At 44.3% G+C, this 22,634-nt stretch overlaps 1 protein-coding gene across 1 annotated transcript in view; it reads right to left on the bottom strand.

Moving 5' to 3' along the window:
- The window catches only part of PIEZO2 (piezo type mechanosensitive ion channel component 2), a 219,362-nt gene that overhangs the window by 155,538 nt on the left and 41,190 nt on the right, over positions 1–22,634 (bottom strand). Inside the window, exon 2 of the mRNA XM_055080794.1 lies at positions 21,871–21,913. The gene's annotated coding sequence lies outside the window, so the exon portion shown is untranslated. The remainder of the gene's footprint in view (positions 1–21,870; positions 21,914–22,634) is intronic.

The raw sequence follows: 22,634 nt of genomic DNA, 5'->3' as shown, positions 1-22,634 counted from the left end.
CCTGCATCGGCAGGCGGACTCTCAACCACTGCGCCACCAGGGAAGCCCTGCTGTCTACTTTTAAAGTACATCTAATGTGATCAGACAGAGCAAAGGAGAATTAATATCACCAGAATGAGAACTTGGAGAGAGGCCAGAAAACAAAGGCCAGGCTGGGGCGGGGTAGGGGTGTTTCCTGTGTGGGGCTGTCAGAGGAGTTGGTGGGTCCTTCCTGGGTGGATTTGGGGGGATAAATTATTGTAGCTCTTTTGTGGAAAATGAATTGACCATGGCATTTTATGAAAAGCACCAACCAAGCAGACTGGAGGGGAAAGAGTTCTTACAGAAAGCCAGCAGCACCGGGCTCTTCCCACCTATTCTCTGCAGGCACCTCCCAATTTGCAAACAGTGGCTTTGAGGCTACAGCCCCAGCTTTGTGCTTCTTGGTCCCCAGAGAGACACTCGATAGCCCACATACACTAAGGGAGTAAATGAACGCAGCTTGCAAAAGCAATCCTCCACCTGCTGTGACAGAATTCAGCTCCTGGATCCAGGACTGGGCTGCAATCCGACTCAGAATGGAATCATTCAGCCACAGAGGTGCCAACCTATTAACTGCGGCTCTCAGGTCCCGAGCTAACAAAGCAGCACATTCATGGCACTGCCTAGAGGACACAATGAGCCTTCAGAAGACGATAACACGGGCCGTGGACAATGACCAGGTCAAAGTCCAACCGATATGTCCTGTGGGGACCATCTTATCACTAAAGTCTCCTTCTTCACCGTCTAGACCAGTGTCTACTGAGTTACATTAATCAGAGTGCTAGTCCTCAGAAATGCTGCCAATTAAAGCAAAACAAGACAAAACGAAAGGAGAAAAAAAACAGTCGCTGGTCAAATAAGTGTTAGAAAATCACAACGAATATTATTATAGTAAAGAACTTGAGAAGTTCTGTCGTAAAACAATAACTTTGAGCTTAATTAAGCCTCCGTTTCCCAAATTTATTTGACCACAAACCATTTCTTAGTTTTATCTAACACCTATTACATTCTGCCGAGCTAGTGCTCACGGCGTAAGCTTTAGAAAATGCTGACTCAGTGTCTCCTCACTGGTCTGTGGTTTTGATCACAATGAATGGACAATTTGGAACCTATACTAACGTGTAGCTAATCTTTATACATTTGGTGGATTTTTTTTGTTTTTTTTTTTTTTGCGGTACGCGGGCCTCTCACTGTGGTGGCCTCTCCCGTTGCGGAGCACAGGCTCCGGACGCGCAGGCTCAGCGGCCATGGCTCACGGGTCCAGCCGCTCCGCGGCATGTGGGATCTTCCCGGGCCGGGGCACGAACCCGTGTCCCCTGCATCGGCAGGCGGACTCTCAACCACTGCACCACCAGGGAAGCCCTATACATTTGGTTTTGAATAAGCCCCTAATAATTGCAGTCAGTGACACCTCATTCCTCTCCCTCAGCCCTCCTCCCATCTATCCACCCACTCACTCAGGAAGTCACTGCAGCCACGGAGCTGGAAGAAACCAGAAACGATCTAGTCCATTTCCTCATCTTGCAAAGAAGAAACCAACCCAGGGAAGGTTGAAGCCTGGACCAAATGCACAGCTGGCGGCAGAGCCCTTGTTGGGAGCTGCCACTCACTGCACTTGCCCCCGCTTCTACCTGGTGCCGCAGCTTCCCCCCAATCACTGCTCCCACCGCAAGGCCCGATGGCCCATTCCAACCCCATCCCATGCCACCTCTGTGCTGCGCTGGACAAATCCGCTCCCAGATCCACTCTCCCTGCTTTCCTTCCCTCTCCTGTCTACTTCTCCACCTCCCTCCCTCTGGACACCCCCGAAGGCTCACCTTGCTGGGAGATCCCCCAAGGGAGTGAGGGGCTGGGCTGTGCCCACCAGGCTCCTCTTCTCTGCCTCCCGCTTAAATGTTGATGAGTTGGCAAGGTCTGGTCCTCACTTATTTTTTTCTAACTCCACATGGCAGACCCGAATGACACACCCACCGCCGAGGCTCCACTCAGCATCTGCACGACGACTCACAAATCTGCACACCCAGTCCAAGCATGTCCCCAAGACCCATTTTCCTACTAGACATCTCCATTCAGTATTCGACAGCTTTTTACAACTAAATGCTATCTTTACTCCAAAATCTGCTCTTCCTCCCTTATTCCTCACCTTGAAAGACGGTGCTGTCACCAGTGTAGCAACCAGGACAGAACCTGGGCCCTGCCATCTGTCACAGGAAACCTGGAGATTCTGTCTCCATGCCTTTGTTTCTCTTCCCCGCCCTCCTCTTTTTTGGTTTCTGGATAATTGAACAGCATCCTTGTCACTTTGCCTCAGGGCATCCCCTCTGCTAAGCAGGCCTCCGCATTAGCACCCAAGCTTAACTTTTAGAAGCACAGGTTGGGCATGCCCACCGGCCTGCTGACGAGAAAGGTCCATAGTCCCAAGCACACCCGCGAGGCCCTCGGTATTGCAGGCCCGTCTGCCTTGTCTCTTGCTATGACTTCCTTGGACCTCAAATTCCACCCATGCTGACCGCGTACGCCAGGACAGGCAGGTGTTTGTTCCTCCGAGTCAGTGTGCGATCTTCTCCCTTGGACCACCACGCCCTTCTCACACATGCTTCCAGGGTGTCCTCATCAGTCAAGACTCACCTCCCACACCTCCACCTCGAAGCCCGTCTGCCACCTGCCACCTTTAGATGACTAAATGCCTATGTACACTTAATACTTTATGTCGCTAACTTGTTTGTGAATCTCTGTATCCAGGAGGACTATGTGTGTGTGTGTGTGTGTGTGTGTGTGTGTATGTTTACATATTACGTTTGTGTGTGTGTGTGTGTGTGGTACAGTGTGTGCTCTGAGTACAGGCTGGCAGAATTAGATCCGCTGTCTGCCACAAAGAGCCCCGTACTTTAGCTCGGGGAAGGTAAAGTACAAAGGGCAGGACACGTCACTGTGGTCTGGGGAACAGCTGAAGATCGAGGGGTTGATGAGTAACATCTTAATTATTTGGACACAATTTAATTTTCAAAATTGGAAATTATAAGCCATTCAGAATACATATGCAGTTTTATTAAATGCATATACTGGAGAAAACATTTCAAGAAAAAGAAATATATGTTGTAGCTAATGAACAATGAGTGGCTCGATTTGGTGGGATTTTTAATTTATTCATTCCACAGATATTTACTGAGCCTCTAGCACGTGCCAGGCACGGTCCCTGGGCACTGAGTGTTGGTTATGAAAGTGTCTTAAACACAGAGATAAATCAGGAGGAGGGGTTATGGCCAGGTCCTCCCTACTGGACTCGGATTTCTGGCAAAGCATCCACATAACCAGAACGGCTGAAGGGTTCAGAGCAAATGAGGTCCTACCGTCATCACGGAACCGAGACTGCAGAGGAAATCATGAGCTGGTCTCGAGAAGCGGTGCCCAGAGGCGGTGTTTCCATGAGCGTGAGGTGTTGTGTGGAGGTGGCAGGTCACCCTGGAAGCCACGTGGGGTTTGTGCCTGAGAGAGAAGTCTTGACTGACAGGGTGGAGGTGAGAGTTTTCTCATATATGTTGGCTAAAGTCAACAGTGTAAATTAGATGGTCCAGGGACCACGCACAGCACAGAGTAAATATTTGTGGAAGCCTCCATAAATGGATCGTCAGTGTGCATTACAGAGCATTTAACAACAAATTAAATTTTATTTCAAATAAATTCTGCATTTGAAACCAGGCTGACCAGGTTATGGGTAGAAGCCCTATGCTAATAAATTAACGAGATCAATGAATACATTTCCCCATAAAATGTTATCCTACATAGCTTGACTTTCCAGGCTCAGCTCAATTACATTTTCCACATAGAAAAGCACATGCTAAACTACTTAAAACATCATGTTCTCTTCAACAGGCAGACATTTCCTTTCCAATCTGGTTAGAGTCACATTGATCCTATTTGTTCAGAGTGATTATCCCTCTTGAAAGGGGGTCAAGGAAGCTGGAAATTGGGAAAAACCTACATATCCATCAAGAGGAGAGAGAATATAGCCATAAAATACTATGAATCAATAAATCGGTGCAAATGTACATGTGACCATCTACATCAATAAATATGGATGCATCTCACAAACATAATATTAAGCAAAAAAAAAAAAAAAAGAACTAGCAAACGTACAGAATATAGACCAGTTAGAGATTCACCCATAAAGAGCTCCATGAAAGTCAGGCGACAGGGACTCAATCACCTGTGTTGGTAGTGCCCAGGTTCTTAAGATCCTTGAAAGCTGCTTGGTACATATAAAAGTATATCTTTAATAGTTCATATTATTTTTAAAAGCCAGAAAAGACATACTGCCCAGAATTCTTTGTGTAGAACACATCTGGAAAACACAAAGTCAATTATCTGCCTGGGAAAGATAATGACCAACTGATGCAGTCATGGCCATGATTATATTTGGTCTGACTGACTCATTAATCAAATTCAATTACCATCCTCCTATTCAAGTCCAGGGATGCAGTGAGGCAGGTGTGGATATTCATGGGCAAACCTCTTTGCTTTTGTAAGTTTCCGTTTCTCACCAACAAAATGACTTCTTGGGGTCGTCCCAACTGTCAAGTTTCATTCTGACTCAGAAAATTCAAAACAAGCAGGCAGGGAAATGAAGATGGGGCAAAGAAAGAAGAGCATTGGAGTTTCAGGTATGGCTGAGAAGCAGACTCAGGAACAAACACAACCGCCGTCACCTTCAGAAGCTAGAAAAGAACAACCTCATTTATGCCATTCCTTTTGGGAGCAAGTCCTTTGGTTCAGAGTTGGTAGGAAGGTCAACGTCAATTGAATTCCAATAAAATAATTAAAATGTCAAATGAGCATTATTTAAATGAATATGAACTACTGAGATGGTTATACCTGGTTTTCCGGTGGCCTCTGGAGCCCAGGCACTGATGCTCGACCGCGGCTCCACAGAAGCGGAGCTGCACAGGCACAGGGCTGCCCCAGCGCCTGTACCCGAGCTCCCATCAGGGTCCCACTTCAACTCCTAGATGGACTGGTTCAGCTCTTCTTTCCTCCAGGACCTTCACTTCCCCAGGAGCACCCACAACTGTGCACAGTCTAGCTCCTGAAATACATTCTTTGCCTCACACCCACTCCCCACAAACCCTGACTGACCCACCCCGATGGTGATCCTCTAATTAGCTTGCACAGACCTTGCAGATGATAGCAACATGGGAAGCGAGTAAAATCTAACCTGTGTTAACTGCAGCCCTAACTCTGGAGCTGGGTGATTTACTCCAGATAATTGGAAGACGCACGGTCTCGGGGTCTCCTCTGCTGGATCTGAAGTGTGAGGATTATGAATCTAATCTGCACGCATGTTTCTGCTGCAAAGCAGCCCTCACATGTCACCGTGACGTCTGCAAAGGCCATGCGATGTAAGCATTTGTCATCACTGCGCGATCCACTCACAGTGAGGCTGGTATCAACTTCCAGTCTCCCCCCGCCCACCCCAGCCCCGCTTGCTGCCACCGTGCTGAGCGTCACCCTGAAGCTCAGGGTTCTCCCAGCTTCAGGCCATGACTAACTAGTTTATTATCAAATAAAGGCAGTGGCACAAACCAGCGTTTTCTTTTTCATGAAACACAGTAGAATAAAACAGGAGTACACTGCATGCAGTAAGAGCAGCTATTGTTTTTTGAAACTGTATGTATTTGTGTTGTATTGGATCATGACATAAAGTGTACTGGTGTAGTCACAGTAAAAAAAAAAAAAAAAATTCTTCAAAATCACTCTCTAGCACAGCTCTGTTTTATCAAACAGGTAGGGCAGTTGTGTTGAGGACAGATGAAGATAACATAAATCCTTTCTCCAAATCTCTCGGAGCCAAATGTGTTGCAAAATTCATACTTTTCCAGATGTCAGGAAGGTGCCTCTTACAAGATGATGTAATGGTGGCAGCAGGCACGAGGGCAGTGCCCCCCTCCTGCCCCATCCCGCCCCAAGCACACATACCTGTGACCCTTCACACTCAATGCAATGGTCTCGCCTTGGCCCCCAGGTCAGTTCAGGTCAGGTTTTGCCAACAAGAAATTAGGCTAAAACATCAAGTTTTCAGAGCATTTTCGATTTTGAGATTGCAGATGAGGGATAAGGTTCTGTACTCAAGCACATCATAAAAAACTAGAAATACTAAGCTGTAAAACAAATCAAAATTGTTCCAGGAATAAAATATTAATCAAAGGAGTGAAGGGGGCTTCCCTGGTGGCGCAGTGGTTGCGCGTCCGCCTGCCGATGCAGGGGAACGGGGTTCGCGCCCCGGTCTGGGAGGATCCCACATGCCGCGGAGCGGCTGGGCCCGTGAGCCATGGCCGCTGGGCCTGCGCGTCCAGAGCCTGTGCTCCGCAACGGGAGAGGCCATAACAGAGGGAGGCCCGCATACCACAAAAAAAAAAAAAAAAAAAAAGGAGTGAAAAAATCTCTGAATTCTTACCTGTCAAAAGATGCACCGTATGTTCAGTAAATCCAAGAAATGAAAATATAAATTTGTAAGGCATGAATTATAGCGTGTTGGCCCACACTGCAAATAGAATTGCCAAAGCACCTCTCTAAATATAGTTTCCCGTGCAGTTAAAATGTGATTTAGTTTTCAAAGTTTTTTCAGAAAGCATTTCAAGTAATTTAGGATTCACTGACTGAAGGCAGACTAAAAGCAGAGGACATAATCAAGAGACATATCAAAATATATGTCCACACAAAGACCTGTAGGCAAAGGTTTAGAGCAGCTTTATTCATAATCACCAATAGCTGAAAACAACCCAAACATCTACCAACTGTTTCCTGGATAATTGTGGTGATCCATACAATGTAATACGATTAACAATGAAAGTAAGGATACTTTCAACTCAATGGATGAACCTAAAAAGCTTTATGTTAAGTGAAAGAAGCCAGATACAAAAGGCCACAGACTGTGTGAGTCCATGAGTCCAAAGGCAGGGGATTTATGACAAAGGGACAGAAGGAGGCTTTCTAGGATGATGAAAATATTATAAATCTTGAAATGGTGGTGATCACATGACTGCATATGTGTGTCAAACTCATAGAACGACACACTTAAAAAGGGGAGAATTTCACTGGCTGTAAATTACACCCTGGAGTGAAAAAAATCTCTGAATTTTTACCTGTCAAAAGATGCACCGTATGTTCAGTAAATCCAAGAAATGAAAATATAAATTTGTAAGGCATGAATTATAGCGTGTTGGCCCACACTGCAAATAGAATTGCCAAAGCACCTCTCTAAATATAGTTTCCCGTGCAGTTAAAATGTGATTTAGTTTTCAAAGTTTTTTCAGAAAGCATTTCAAGTAATTTAGGATTCACTGACTGAAGGCAGACTAAAAGCAGAGGACATAATCAAGAGACATATCAAAATATATGTCCACACAAAGACCTGTAGGCAAAGGTTTAGAGCAGCTTTATTCATAATCACCAATAGCTGAAAACAACCCAAACATCTACCAACTGTTTCCTGGATAATTGTGGTGATCCATACAATGTAATACGATTAACAATGAAAGTAAGGATACTTTCAACTCAATGGATGAACCTAAAAAGCTTTATGTTAAGTGAAAGAAGCCAGATACAAAAGGCCACAGACTGTGTGAGTCCATGAGTCCAAAGGCAGGGGATTTATGACAAAGGGACAGAAGGAGGCTTTCTAGGATGATGAAAATATTATAAATCTTGAAATGGTGGTGATCACATGACTGCATATGTGTGTCAAACTCATAGAACGACACACTTAAAAAGGGGAGAATTTCACTGGCTGTAAATTACACCCTAGTAAACCCGATGGGGGAGGCACTGGAGTAACAGCAGTATGAAGTCTCAAGGGCAATAGAGGGGAAACCCCAAATCTGAGACAATGTAAACGGAGAAACAGCAGCAAGCAAACCTAACAAGCACTTGATACAAATGTCATGTTTTAAACCAGCTGCATCTGTAAATATGTAACTGTTGAAAATGTACTGCATGGCAGAGATTGTCCTGGGACATATCAACATCCCCAAAGGAAGGTGGTCCCAAAGGTCCTTGAACATCTCACTACAGTATTTCCATGAAGCTGCCTCCCCCCAGGGGATTTCCCTATGAGAACAATTTACAGCAGGGATAAAATTAACAATGTGGGATGCAGAGGAAACGGTTTCTTTTGCAAATCCCTTTGCTTGAAATTCTAGGAAATTATGTTTTAACAGTTCAAGACCTATTACAAAATCACTGATTTATGGGTTTAGAGCTACGTTATTGGGAGACTTTCCTCTAAACACAGATTCGTTATTTTTATAAATAAACAAAAAAAATAAACCTCCTAGAGTGAGCCGTGGCCACTGAGGTTTGTATGCCTGCAAATCTGAGCAGTGCGTGTTTCTGCCCTGTTCTCGGGAGGCGAGCCTCCTGCTCTGGACGGGCTGGATTTCTCAAGGATGCTCACAAAGTTCGTGCTCACCATCTTCCGTGCCCCTGTCACGACCCCTCACAAACTCTCCCCACTTCCTGTGCAAATACTGACTTCCTTTGATTCACCACCACAAAGCCAACCGCACACACTGGGTCACTACAGTCTGGTTCTCTGATAATGATGGACACAAAGGATGTCCCTGTTGACCTTGAGCTTTTGGTTGTCTACTGAGAGTGGGTCAGCAATTCAGGATGGGGCCGTCTCTTACACTTCCTTTCCACCCTCTTCATGCCCCCCTCAATGCTAGGTACCAGGTCTTCATGTAATAAATACCCCTTTATTGACTTGTACAAAAAAAAATCATCATTTTTTATAGTTGATAAATTTGGTGGGACTGAATGTTCCGTAAGGGCTAATGTTTAGGCTGGAATGACGGTGTCATCCTCCCAGGCAGTTGAACAAACAAGCCTTTCAATGAAATGCCTACTACGTGCCGGGCCCTGGAGCTTCCTCCTGGTACACGGGCGTTTTAATGTCCTGTGTCTGTGGATTCCACAATCCCGGCCCCTCCTTATGGACAGGAAATTCCCTAAAAGAGGAAGGAGTCTGGCCCAAGCTTCTACCTGATTCCTCCTCCCCAACCCAGGGCTCCGCCGACTGTTGTCTGTCCAGAGAGAAAGTGTGTCCAGCAGCCTGGGGCTCCCCCGGCTTGTCTGGCAGAGAGAGCCCATGACCTTGGGAGGCGGCTCCATCCCTCCTGGAGCCGCCACAGAATCAGGTCAGGGTGATGCTGTTGGTCAAATGGTGTGCAGCATCCAGGCCTGAGTGGCACTGGGGACCATGGGGCCTGACCTAGGAGGTCCCCACGGCGGGGACAGCACTCCCTCTGAGCCCGTGCCTGGCAAAAAATGGAGTAAGCTTTGCTTTTGTTTGTTTTGGTTTTATTCTTTTCCCTAAAAGTCACTCAGGCAATGTGTGGATAAGGATACACAGCCTTTCTGGGGCACGGGGGGCAGTGAGGGGACAAACGCTAACCACTTAGCCACTCAGCCCAGGAATCCCAGAGACAGAGAAGAGTCAAACGGAACAGCATCCCTATCTCAGCACCATTTTCCTTCAGAACTTACACACCTGTTTTCTGGAACGTGCTGGCGTCCACCCGCACTTGGGGCAAAGCCAGCGCTCGGCTCAGATTTCTAAGGACAGGGTCCTGCACCCCCCAGAACGCAGTGTATGTCCATCAGCATCCCAACACAAGACACCAGCACATTCACTGAAACAACGCTCACCCCAGGATGGAAGCCAGTGATCTGCCTGGATTCCTAAGTCAATATATTTCGCCGGTCAGAGCCTAGAGCAGAGATTTCAAACCCACCCATCTCCCGAGAGGACCAAGTGAAACAACCTTCCCTCTCTTTGCGGCAGGCGGGTTGGCGACAGCCGTGTGAGGGTCCCCTAGGCTGCTCCGCCTTTTCTTATCTGGTGATTATGGTCCCCGGGCTGCTGTCTTGTTCACTGACCAGCATTTCCATTTGCTCTGTGGATGACAGGCCACCGGGCCATCTCACAATCCCCGGGAAGAGTGAGATGGACCTAAACCTCAGTAGTGACCACAGGGAGGGTGTGGAAGGAGGAAGCAGACATCAGAACCTCTCAGAGGTAAGAAGGAGTCTCTGTCTGGGTAAGTCAGCGGGTACAAGAGAGAGTCTGGTGGGGAGGGGGTGTCCTGCCTGACCACAGCTTCCCAAGCTCCCCCAGCACCGAGGGATGGCATAAACTGAGGCAACAGGGTTGCTCCTGGTGTGTAATCAGACCTTCACAATGTCCGCAGAGGTTAGCAACAAGAAGAGGCACAGGCTCTACAATCAGGAAGACTTCACTGTCACTTAGTCCTGCGTAAAGAAGTCACTTAACCCTCTGAATGTTCATTGTTAGCGACTTCCAGTATTTTGTGTACGTTTAGAGAGGTTTGTGTGGCTGTGAGTTTGTAGAGATAGATCAGGGCATAAGAAGAGCCAGGAGGAATTGTTTCCACTTTGTTCACTGTGGATGACAGGTTTCCAAGGATTCTGATGGGAAACCCAAACAGTTCCTATGAAATATACCTGATACAAACTGTTGCTTTATCCAAGCTAGGATATCTCAGTCCCTAGCTAAGGTGTTTGACTGGCTGGGCTGCGGGAAAGACATTTTATAGCAGCTAAAGCTACATAAGAGCTAATTTCAGACTCTCATGATGCAGAGCAAATGAGAAATCTGAACCGAGGTTTGGGAGTATCTGTTAGCACGATTCTCCAAAACATTCCATTCTGTAGACTCAACATCCAAATTTTATCTCCCTATCAAACAGCGTGAATTTCCTATTATTCATTGTGCTGTCTGCACCAAGACTTGAAAGCTTTCAGTGATCTATTACACAGTTCGTTTGCTCATGTCATTAATGAAATCTAAAACGTTCCCACCAGTACCTTGCATTTTGTATAGAACAAGGTGCCAAGGTTACCACCTGGGAATTCGGGGTTTCAGTTCATAAATTCTCTGTAGGACCTGATCTTTACCACTCATTCAGTCAAAGACTGTTTATATTAAGTCCTAGGGACCTGACTTAGTGAAGATGGAGATTACAAGTCAGAAAATCTTTTCTTCCAGAAATATTTTGAAGGAAAAAGGATGAAGGATTACCTCTTTTTTTTTCTAGAAGAAAAATAGATCTGTTCACCAAATACTTATTAAATGATGTCATTGTGCTTGAATTAAAAAAGTTTCCTTTCCAAGTTGGAAGTCAAAGTCCTAGGTAAAGCTCTCAACAGACTAAGAACTGGAAATCACCTACTTTTGTTATACACACACACAATACACACACATATACTCTCATACACACACATACACAGACACATACACACATGTACGCATATATTAATCTATAGCTTTTACTCTGAGTTTCGAGTATACCCAAGATATTCTGGCAGATCAAAGAAAACAGAAAATTTGATCAATTGCATGAGTAAAGTTTAATGAAACAGATTATATGATATCACATGGATGTAAAAGCCTCAGATGTAAGATCTAACTTTTCTTTTGATTGTGTGGGAGTTATAGACACTTGTTATGGACTGAATGTTTGTGTCCTCTCAAAATTCAGCTGCTGAAATCCTAACCCTCCAATGTGACAGTATTAGAAGATGAGGGCCTTTGGGAGGTGATTAGGTCATGAGGGTGGAGCCCCCATGAATGGGATTAGTGCCCTTATAAAAGGGACCCCACAGAGCTCTCCTGCATTCTTTCTGCCAGATGAGGACACAATGACCAGACGGTGTCTGTGAACCAGGAAGCAATCCCTCACCAGGCACTGAGTCTGCCAGAGCCTTGATCTTGGACTCCCAGTCTCCAGAACTATGAGAAATAAATGTTTGTTGTTTAGCCCCCCAGTATGTGATGTGCTGTTATTGTAGCCTGAAAGGACTAAGACTGTATTTAATACATTTTTAGCAAAAATGAATGAGACCTCCATCTACTGTCCTATAATGAAATATGGCCATCTCCTGACAATGGCTTTAAATAGAATCTAAGTCAGAATCCTGGTCATCCTACAGGTGTATGCTGGCAGCCAGAACTTTATTTGGACTAAAGATAAAACCATGCAGTTGGTCTTACTCATAACACAGCAGCTTTCTCTACTGGTGCCTAAGGGGACACCTAGTCACTACGTCCTTGCAAATTTTGATCCCGAATAGTCACATCCCACTAGGCTAGGCTGTGGATGTGAAGATGATCCCTGGGTGGCAGGGCACCAAGCCTTGGTTTCCAGTTCCACTCACTGGTACAAAGCTGATAACCACCTCTGAGCATTGGAAAGTTTAACAGAGATGATGCCTACACAACACTGTCTACAGAGCCTTTTTGAATATTCTTCCTGTCATTATTGTTATAATAATTCTCACCAAATGGTGGCAAAACAAATTCAGTAGTAATAAATTCCCATCTCACTGAACTTATTAGGTGTACATTCAGACCTGGATGTTGACAAATTCCAGTTTAAAATTCCCATTTCCAGTTCTTCTGCTTAACTTCTCTGTGTCTCGCATAACCATGTGCAAAAGGAGGGAGAGGGTATCTCTGGGTCTCGGAAGCTCCGTGACTCAGACACGAATGTGTGATTCTGGGACCTAAGTTTACCTCTTGCTGCCCACCTGCTTCTGGGTAATTGAGGGATGGGAATGAACATGTGCCGATTTTACAATTTGAGAAAGAAACACTACGATGTCTTCATCTAAACAAGGCTTTTAAAGTGGGGTTCAGGGACTGTGTTGTACTTTTGAATCCCCTGAACCTGCATGTAAAGGTTTTTTTCTTTATGTGCGTATGTGCATTTTTCTGGAAAGCGAGTCTATTACTTTCATCAGATTTTCTAAGGATCTGTGACATGACACTAACCCTTCTCCCCCCAGAAAAACTGTCAGCCAAGGATTTCTAAAGAATCATAATTGTTGATTAAAGTAATAATATTATGAATAATAATAGTGCTAGTTTGGGCTTTCATAGAATAAATCAATGTCAGAGAGAAAATCGGAATCCAAGCTTTTTAGCTTAGTATCAGTTAAGATGGTTTAGTACTGGTTTCTTAGTTCAGAAGGCAAACCTGGGGTGGAGGTTTATTTGGGAAGCCCTTCTGGTAAGTACAAGAGGTTGTGACCAGTGAGGGATGGAGAAGAGAGACACCCAGACAGGTGTCCTGTCTACAGGTCGCTGCCATAAGGGGTTCCTGGAAGCTTTTGCAGAAGCCTATGCAATGCCCTTGGGTTGTCTGCAGGACTGAGCAGGGAGGCGGCAGCCCTTGCCCGTGACTTCTGCTGCTCACTGACGCTTCTGGGCCTTTCGCCTCAGGCCCCTCCAGCACTGCCCGTGCTGGAGCGAATTTGCAAGGGGCAAGAGGAAGCCGCCGGGTGAGAAGCAGAGAGCTGCAGGCACTAGCTGGGGAGATAGCAGCTGTGGGGTGGGCTCAGCCACCTGGACGAGACCCGTTTCATAATCCATCTTCTCCCACGCACCATGTCCAAATATTCACCAAGCTGTGATTTCAGACTGTATTTCCTGAAACACACTTGGTTCACATCCTCTCTCTCATATTCAATGTCACTGTCTCATTCAGACACTCGTAATCACCCTCTGAACTCCTGCCATTGCTTTCTACAGGGTCTTCTGGCTCATCCTCTGGTCTGTGTCGCTGCCCACAGGACGTTTCTAGAAGCACATCCAACATCTTCCCCAGGCGTTACATCCTTCAAAGGCTCCCCAGCACTACCAGGTAAGAGCCACACTTCTGGTCTTGTACGCAAAGTGCTTCCCGATGCGTATTCACCGTTCTCAGTTTAATTTCCACGCTCATGTGTGCCTCATTCTCCACCTCTGACAGACGTACTCCAACGAAGCCAACCTCCAAAACCCTGCCTGGCAGCCCCTGAGGTCAAGCTTTCACAAACAACTCCCCCCTCCCCCAACTAGGTAGCCAGGTTTCATCTCAATCTCACCGCCCACATACACACTGACCTACCCTTGCTCTCCTCCACTTCTGTGCATCTATCATTATATGGTATCTGGTACATAGTAGGTGCTCAAAAAACACCCTCAAATGATTGCACTAAATGGAAGCATGAACTCACCATATCATCTTTAACGTTTACATGTTGGTATTTTCTATCAGACCAAGACCATGTCTCCCCATCCCCCCGTCCCCAGCCCCCAGCATAGTTATAATAATGCAGGCGCAGCAAACACGTGTGGACCCAAAGCATCATTAGTGCTGGCATGGCGGGTTGTAGATGAATGGGAAGCAGAGTCACATAAACCTAAGTTCTCATCAAGCCTCTGACACTCACTAGCTGTGTGATCTTGAATAAAATACTTAACCACTCTGGTTTTACTTCGCTCATTTGTAAAATGGGGATGGTACACACATAGATTATATGACTTCTTCCAACTAGACCCTCTCCTTTCCTGTAACAAGACTGTATATCCTGGCCACTCCCATGTGACTGCAGGGCATCCCTGTAGGAAGAGCCTGCTTCTCTGACCATGACCTTGGAGTTGGCCACGTGACCTGCTCAGGCACCTGAAAGTAGCAGAAGTGGCCTGTGTCCCACCTGGGCACAGGCTCTAAAAGCCATGGTGGCTGTAGCAGTTTCTCCCCGGTCGCAAGCAAGGCGTCCACCAAATGAAGGCCCTGGTTCAGCCTGGATCCCAAAAAGAAGAAGCCGCTTGGAGAAGATCCACACTCGATCCAGCTTTTGCAGCTGATGTTTAATATGAGCAAGAAATAAACCTCTGGTCTCCTAAGTCACTGAGATACAAGGTGTTAGCCAGAATAAACCAGCAGAATCCAACTCTAGAAACGTTGTGAGAATTCCATAAACCAGATGAGCACTTAACAGAGAGCGAGGCCAGCGTATGAGAGATCTGAACAAATCTAAGTGCCTTCCCATGACGTTTGCATCTAGCCCAGGCATGGGCACAAAGCAGAGGTTTGAAAATATTCAAGTAAATGAATAAATAAATAAGTTGGGCTTAATTTTAAACACCAAAGCACAGAAATATCCCTTACTTCCAGTCATTTTCTGAATACAGATTATTTTGACAAAAATTTTGTATCATAATTTCCAAATAGCCTGCTAAAGTTTCTAGAAATATTTATATACAGTCTGAAAAAATTAAATAATTTAGAAGTTCATCTTGTGGGAAGCTAGCACAACAACAGGGTAAATCTTTTAATCACAAGACATGCATTGTGTGCATTTATATGCAAAAGTACTGCTATTTTAAAAGCTACAAGTATGACAACACACAACTACAACCCAACTAGGACCTCCCTGGTTTAACTCGGTAGACCACAAGATTATAGTAATGGTATGATTTGAATTTAATGGTTTTTTCCTTTCTATGTGCTTCTCAGAGAAGTAATATATAGAAATGCTTGTCTTGCTTTAAATTAATAGGTATTCATATTATCCACTTTATCATACAGACTTAGGAACTTAAAAATTTCAGAAAAATATAGCAGAAACTATAGAAATTAATATCTTTGTTTCTATCACAATTGATTTCACTTAACCATCTCATTTCATGGATGTGAGTTTTCAACTAGAAAAGCATACCATAAAACCATCCTTGGAGTCTACCTTTCCATTATTTCTCAATATTTCACATAATATTACCTAAAGAAACAGCAGTAATTTCAATTACACAGTGAATGAATTATACATAAAGCTGGAGGATAAAAACGAATTTAAAAATTGGCCTTAAATTTCTCAAGTAATTAATTCATGCTCCAAAAGAAAAGGCCAATAGAAATTAAAATGCATCAAGAAGGGCAGAATCCCTGAAAGTAGGGGCAAGGCCAACAGAGAAATGACACACTAATATTTATTTAAAAGGCCATTTGTTTATCAAACATTTATTAAATGCCTATTATTTGACAATCCCTGGGCTGGCACTAGAGGTTATAAAATAGTAAGACACACATCCTGCCCTCAGAAGCAAGGGTCTAGGATAAGACATATAGGTACACACACGATCGTGAACACACCTGGTGGCTTCGTGACAGGAGGTGACGGGAGACAGGGAGGGAGCCTGAGGGCGGTGGCTGAGCGGGTGGGGAAGGTCCAGGAGGAGGTGGAGGTAGAGTACCGGTAGCTGCTGTGTCCTAAAGGGACCACAGACACAAAAGGGGGAAAACCAACGAAACAGGTGCAGAGACACCTGCTAAGCCTCCCTGCTTCTGCTGCCACAGAATCGGGTCCTCAAGTGTGTCTCCCTTTATCCGATCTTTCACTTTGCTCACCTGGGTGGGTCAGGTGCAAGATGCCTCAGTGAACAAGACGGATACGGCCCTGATTGCATGGAGCTCTTGACCTTAGTACTGGGATCCCATCATGGTGTCAAACTCAGGGCAGGAGACTCAGCAGTTAGAGGATAGAGACTCGGGAAGGTCAGGGAATTAATAACTGTTCACAGGGACACACACTCAAAGCCCCTCTGCTCTGAGGCCTGAGCCAGCTCGACCTGCAGGCTGCCCCGTCCTCCTACAAGCTGCAGTATTACTGATAAGAGGATGCTGGGGCCCTGGTTTCCTGCCTTCTGTCCACGTGCTTCCCCATCAAGGGCTCTGTCAACTCTTCACCAAACGTCTGATCAGTAAGTATGTGTCAGGCATATCAAGACAGACCCAACCTTCATGCCCCAGAGCGGGAGAAACACAGGAGAACAGCTGCAGTAATATTTACCCAGTACCATCAAGGAGGCACGTGAAAAGTGTTACAAGAAGAGGTGAGAGCAAGCTGTCAGGCAAGGTTTCACAAAAGCAATGATGTCTAAAACTTGATGGAGGCGGGGAGCTCCCCATGGAATAGACAGTGCAGTAGGGGAGCCAATAACAAACAGGCAGTGGGAAGTTGCCCTGCAAGCACCACCAAGACACAGCCACGCCTCTTGAATCATCTCTGCACCAGGGAAAAAATCGTAGGGATAATTGTGTTTCATAAGAGCAGGCTGCCTTCAGGGAGCTCTATATTTTATTTTATTTTATTATTATTTTTTTTGAGATCTATATTTTAAAATAGTCTTTGAAGGGGCAAGATATTTCATTCCACAATCCAAGCAGAGCATCAAATAAAATCATGTACAATAGGGTGAATACTAATGTAATCTGAGGTGCTGTGTTGATTATAGAGATTTATTAAGAATAACTACCTTGCTTTTTAAGTAAATAGGGGTGAGAATGCAGTAGAAGATGGTTACTTTGAAAGAGGCATCGATAAGATTTCCCCGAGAGCAGGAACCTTATTTCTGTTGGCGGGTTACTCTGCACAAGCCCACTGACTCGCTGAAATATTTTGTCTCCAGCGAAAAGTGTAGCTTAAGAAAGAGAAGACCCCGTGCAGACCTCGCTCACAGCTTCCTGTGAGGACACTAGCTCTTTCTGGTGGCTCCACTTCCTGTCCCCTCCTGCACACATAGCAGAGGGATATGCTCCTGGCCCCTAAATCAGCACAGTGACTTGCTTTGGGTCATAAACTGTGACTTGTGGTGACAGATGCAACTTCCAGGTGGAAACACTTAAAATCCAGGGCGCAATTCCCCAAGTTCTGCTTCCATGCTTAAGCAAACTCAGAAACATCATGTCAAGACAGAGGTGTCACAGACTGAAGCCAAACAGTGACACACCTTACACAGGCAACCTCCCCACGAAGTTGTCTGCCTCCTCATCAGATTTTGCACAAACGAGAAAGAAGCATTCGTTGTAAGAAGCCACGGGGAATCTGGGACACTCCTTGGCTGATATGCTTGCTTAGAACTTGCAGAGTATCAGTGCAGGGCCAGAGCCAGGCCCGCCTGCATCACCATTACCTCGATGAGTGAGTGACTTATGCTTTGGAAATATTTATAATCAGAAGTTTAGAAAACCTGCAGGGTAAGGTGAGCTTTCTGAATGAAATAAAAAATGTTAGGCGCAGATATTTTTCTCCAGAATGAGGAACAAAAACAAAACAACTGAGTCTTCTTTTGTTATGCAGATAGCAATATCTAGGACCAGGAGTGGAAGGGGGTCTTGGGAGTGGCACCAAAGTTACAGGAACCTATATCCTATACCTTAACCCGAGCCCTAACCCTAACCCTAACCAAAGTTACAGGAACCTATATCCTTCCTATGTCACGAGCACTCCTCTGATGAAATCGAAAAATAAACTCCTGATATTGCCCACAGAGAGCAACTGTTTGCAAGGTGAACATAACACATTGTCATGAATTCAGCCATATAAACTGTGACAATGTGTATTTATTCTGAGACAGTGTATATAATGGCATGGTTTCTGGGAAGGAAAGGGCTGCATACTGTCTCATCGTGTTACAGGCAGGCTCAATCCCTAGATCTTCCCTTGGATTACAAAATGTACAGCAGAGGACATCTTTGCTTTCTTTTTCTTGGAGAAAGCTTTGAGGTTTAGCTGACTCAGTCACTTTTTTTTTTAGATGTGACCACTGTAAAATACTCAGCTAGCCAACAGACTGATGGGCAAACTTCAAAGGACATAGTGCTGAAAGGATCAATATCTCTTACAGTGGCTTTAAAGAAGCAGATAGCTTCATTTAGGATATAATTGGAATTCCCTTTAAGAGAAAGACGAGGTTAAACTTGAGAAGAAATCAAGCAAGGCCATATTTAACGGCACTGCTTGACATGGTCTTTGCAACTGTAAATGCACAACAACCTCATAGATCAATATCTGCTCTGTATTTTAAGACACTTGATGCAATGCACAGATGGTTCCCCTGCCCTTAAATGAGGCAACACTGGACAACATGGGAAAACACAGGATGACATTTTAAGATAACATCTAAAAACAGGGATGATCTCTAAACTAAGACTACAGTTCAAAACTACAGCATATCCTTAATAATATTTTTATTTGTACATCTATTTGGAAGCATACATATTTTAGAGAGGCATTATAATATGGAAATTTTACTGTCTGGCTTTCTTCAAAATGTTCATAAAATGAGAACAGCCGATAAGACTTGAGACTAAAGATTATGTCCCCAGAGCTACAGGGATAAGAAAAATAAAACAACACAAAACCAAAGAAGGCTATAATTCAAGCATTCAGTGTGGTTGGGTGTAGACCTCTGCTTGAATGCAGGTCAATACACCCACGTGGCTATGACTCTCTGGGTAGCTACTTGATTTTCTTCTGGTTTCTTTCCCTGTGAGATGGGGCCCACAGTCTACAGTGTGGGTCACAAAGGACGGCTAGTAGCCAATCCTGCCAGCTTCCTGTTTCTGTAAATAAAGTTTTATCAGAACACAGCCATGCTCATTGTCTGTGGCTGCCTTCTGCTACAACAGAAGAACCTGAAATGTGGCTTATCCACCCTGTAGAGTAAAAGTTTGCCAACCCCTGTTCTGTGGGGTTGTTGTATGGACTGGAAATGATTGGCACACGGCAGTTGTTTTCATTAAATCGTTATTCAAGTAAGCAAAAGGTTAAGATCATGCAAACTAGGAAGAATATGTTTCAATTGCCAAATCCTGCAAATAGATGAATTCTTAACCATCTTGGAAGAAGCTCTTGCCCTGAGTGCTTCACTCAGGAGACAGCAAAGAATCTCAGCCTGCACTTTGCTCTACAGAAAAATGAATCAGGATAAATGCAGATTAAAAGGACACTGAGATACCATTTCTCACCTAACAGATTGGCAAAAAAATCTCAAGTTTGACAGCATGCTCTGTTGGCAAGGCTCTGGGGAAACAACTGCTCTCATCCATTGCTGGCGGGGGGTGCAAACTGCCGAAATTTTAAGGTGAGAAATTTGGCAATGTTTAGCAAAATTCCATAAAAACTTATTCTTTGATTGTACTTGGGAACCTATCCCTCGGATATCTGGCAAAAATACAGGTGTGCACAAGGTTATTCATTTCAAGGTATTCTGGTAAGAGCCAAAGGCTGGGAGCTGCCTCAGTGTCCACCCTTGGGATAAATGGCTGACTCCAGGTCCAGAGTACTGGGTGGGCTTGATAACTCCAGCTATGCTAGAAGGACGGAAACGATAAAGGACCAGGTGGCCTGCGTCAAAGGACAAGAACACGAAGTTGCCCCCGATGGCAGAAAGGGAGCGATTTGAGTTTACATGAAACAGAAGGTAGAATGACAAGGTAAACAATGCCACAAACAGACACATCCAGACAAGACAGCGGTTCTACAAGACAGCTGAGCTGGTTTCCTCGGAAGCCAGGAAAGTGAAGAGAAACCCAATGAAGATGGGAGGGAATCGGGGGACAGGATCCCAACACAGAGGCTTGAGATGTGACAACAGAACAGAATGTGCGGTGACCGCAGTAACTGGCCTTATGGTGGTGACCATTTCATGATGTATAAAACTATCGAATCATTATGTTGTACACCTGAAACTAATATATTGTATGTTAATTATAACTCAGTCAAAAAATTTTTTTTAACTTTTTAAAACTGAAAAATTAAAATGGAATGTATGGGCTTTAGAAGCATGCTGATTCATACCAGTATCTGTAAGATGACATTTCTGAGATGATCAGGAAATGTAAACATTGACTGGGTATTAAATGGTGCTAAGGACTTACTGGTATTTGTATTTGGTACCACTGCGGCATCATGCTTCTGAAAGAAAACATCCATTTTTTCAGAGACGTATACTGACTTAAGTAGGGATGAACTGACATGATACCTGAGATTTTCTTTACGATATTTTAGCCCCCTACCCCCTAAAAATGGACAAAGCAAGTATGGCAAAGTGTCCTTGAAGCTGGGCAACAAATAACTGATGTTCAGTTTGCTATTCTCTCCTCTTTGGTTATTGTTGACATTTTTCGGAACACAAAAGAAGAATCAAGAGAAAGATGCTTTGGGGAAAGGTTTCACACACGGTGAAGCTGCACATGATATTCCAGCCTTTAAGTTGATCCATGAGATCTGCCCTTCCCAAGCCAACCTCATCTGAAAACCTCAAGGACTACCTGTGGGAACTCACTGGCAGATCAACAGTGACAGTGCTGACAGTATATAAGTGTATGGAGAGAAATAAATAAACCTTTGAGTCAATTAAAAATGGTACCAGAAATGCTATCACAGTCAGCCTGGTGATGAGCTAGCTGTACTCACTCGCTACTGGAGAAATAATGCATTTTAAGGTATTTTATTATCCCTTTTATATGCTCTAAGCACTCTGTCAGCTTGATCAATACACATAAAAACACATTTTCAATATGATGAAAAGAACTAGTCAAAAGCTACCTTTAGAGTAAAAAAAAAAAAAAAAAAGATCACTTTTCTCTCTTTCAATAGCTGTATCGACATTGCAAGTTCACTATGAGATGCTAAATGCCCTTTATGCTGCCATTAGGCCTATACTGACCCTACCTCCACATTTTCTGATGCTATAATGAGTATGCTTTTTCTCTTCTGGTGTAGAAATGCTTTTAGCGAAGAGTGACACGATCTCAGCCTTCCACTTTGAGCTAATAAGATTGGACAATTTTAATTATTGCAAAGATATCAATATAAATATAAATTTATCTGTACTAAACCTGTAGAACTAAATATAACACATGACATCAGAAAGAGTTTACTCTCTTTTCTGTGATGCTCTAATTCTACAATTTACCTTTCACACTATTTCACAGTTGAAGAAGCATTTTCACATAAATTGCTCCATTTAATCTACATTTTCACTCTGTGTGCAGGCAACAATGTCATAAAGCAAAGGTCTACTTTACAAGGAAATTGAGGCTCAAAAATGATAACTTACTCAAGGGCACAGTCACTGAAGTAATGGTGGCAAGACCACCAATTTATAGTCAATGAACTGTTTGGAATAAAATACGCCATGAGTAACCAAGCCCTGCTTACCTTTCAAAGCCGATCTGTCGGAATGTCTTTTCCCAGGTTGAGCCTGTAACAGAAGGAAGGGATGTAATTAATGCACAACAAGGATTCAGTTTTGCCCTGATTCTGCACAGCCTGGTAGAGATTTGCTTGTACATCAAGCAGAATGACTGTCTTTCCTCAAAGGCATCCCTCCCCACCTCCCCAAATGGCCTTTCAGAGACCAGCCCAGGTGAGTGCACACCACCACCACCCCCGCCCCTGGTTAAAAGAGCAGACCAATAAATCATTCTCTAAAAGTCTACATGTGTCCGAAGCAGAAAAATGTGTAATACTCTCCTGTTAAAAATAATGAAATAGTAGCACATTGTAAGTTGCACTCTCCAAAATTCAACTTTTAACTTTATGTGGCATTTGGAAAGCTAGAGGGCACTTTGACATTCCAGTCCACTAGACACCATGGCTTTACCTCCTCAATGTTGAAGCACAGGATTTACATGTATTTTTTAAGCTGAACATTTTAATCGGAAGTCTCCTGAATGTAGAAACGCTGTTTCCAGTGACACAATTTGACGAAAAGTGTATCCAAGTCCACAGAAGAATAGCTGGGTATAAAAATGATTTTCTACAATGGTTCCATGAAATAATTCTTCCCTACATTATAAGCACAACAATTTTCTGAGTACTTTACATAAAGAAAAGTGCTTTTTTTTTTTTTTTTTTTGGTGGTATGCGGGCCTCCCTCTGTTGTGGCCTCTCCCGTTGCAGAGCACAGGCTCCGGACGCGC

This window comes from Physeter macrocephalus, chromosome 19, assembly GCF_002837175.3.
Source record: "Physeter macrocephalus isolate SW-GA chromosome 19, ASM283717v5, whole genome shotgun sequence".
NCBI classification, from domain to species: Eukaryota; Metazoa; Chordata; class Mammalia; order Artiodactyla; family Physeteridae; genus Physeter; species Physeter macrocephalus.
This window is presented reverse-complemented; position numbering and strand designations above follow the sequence as displayed.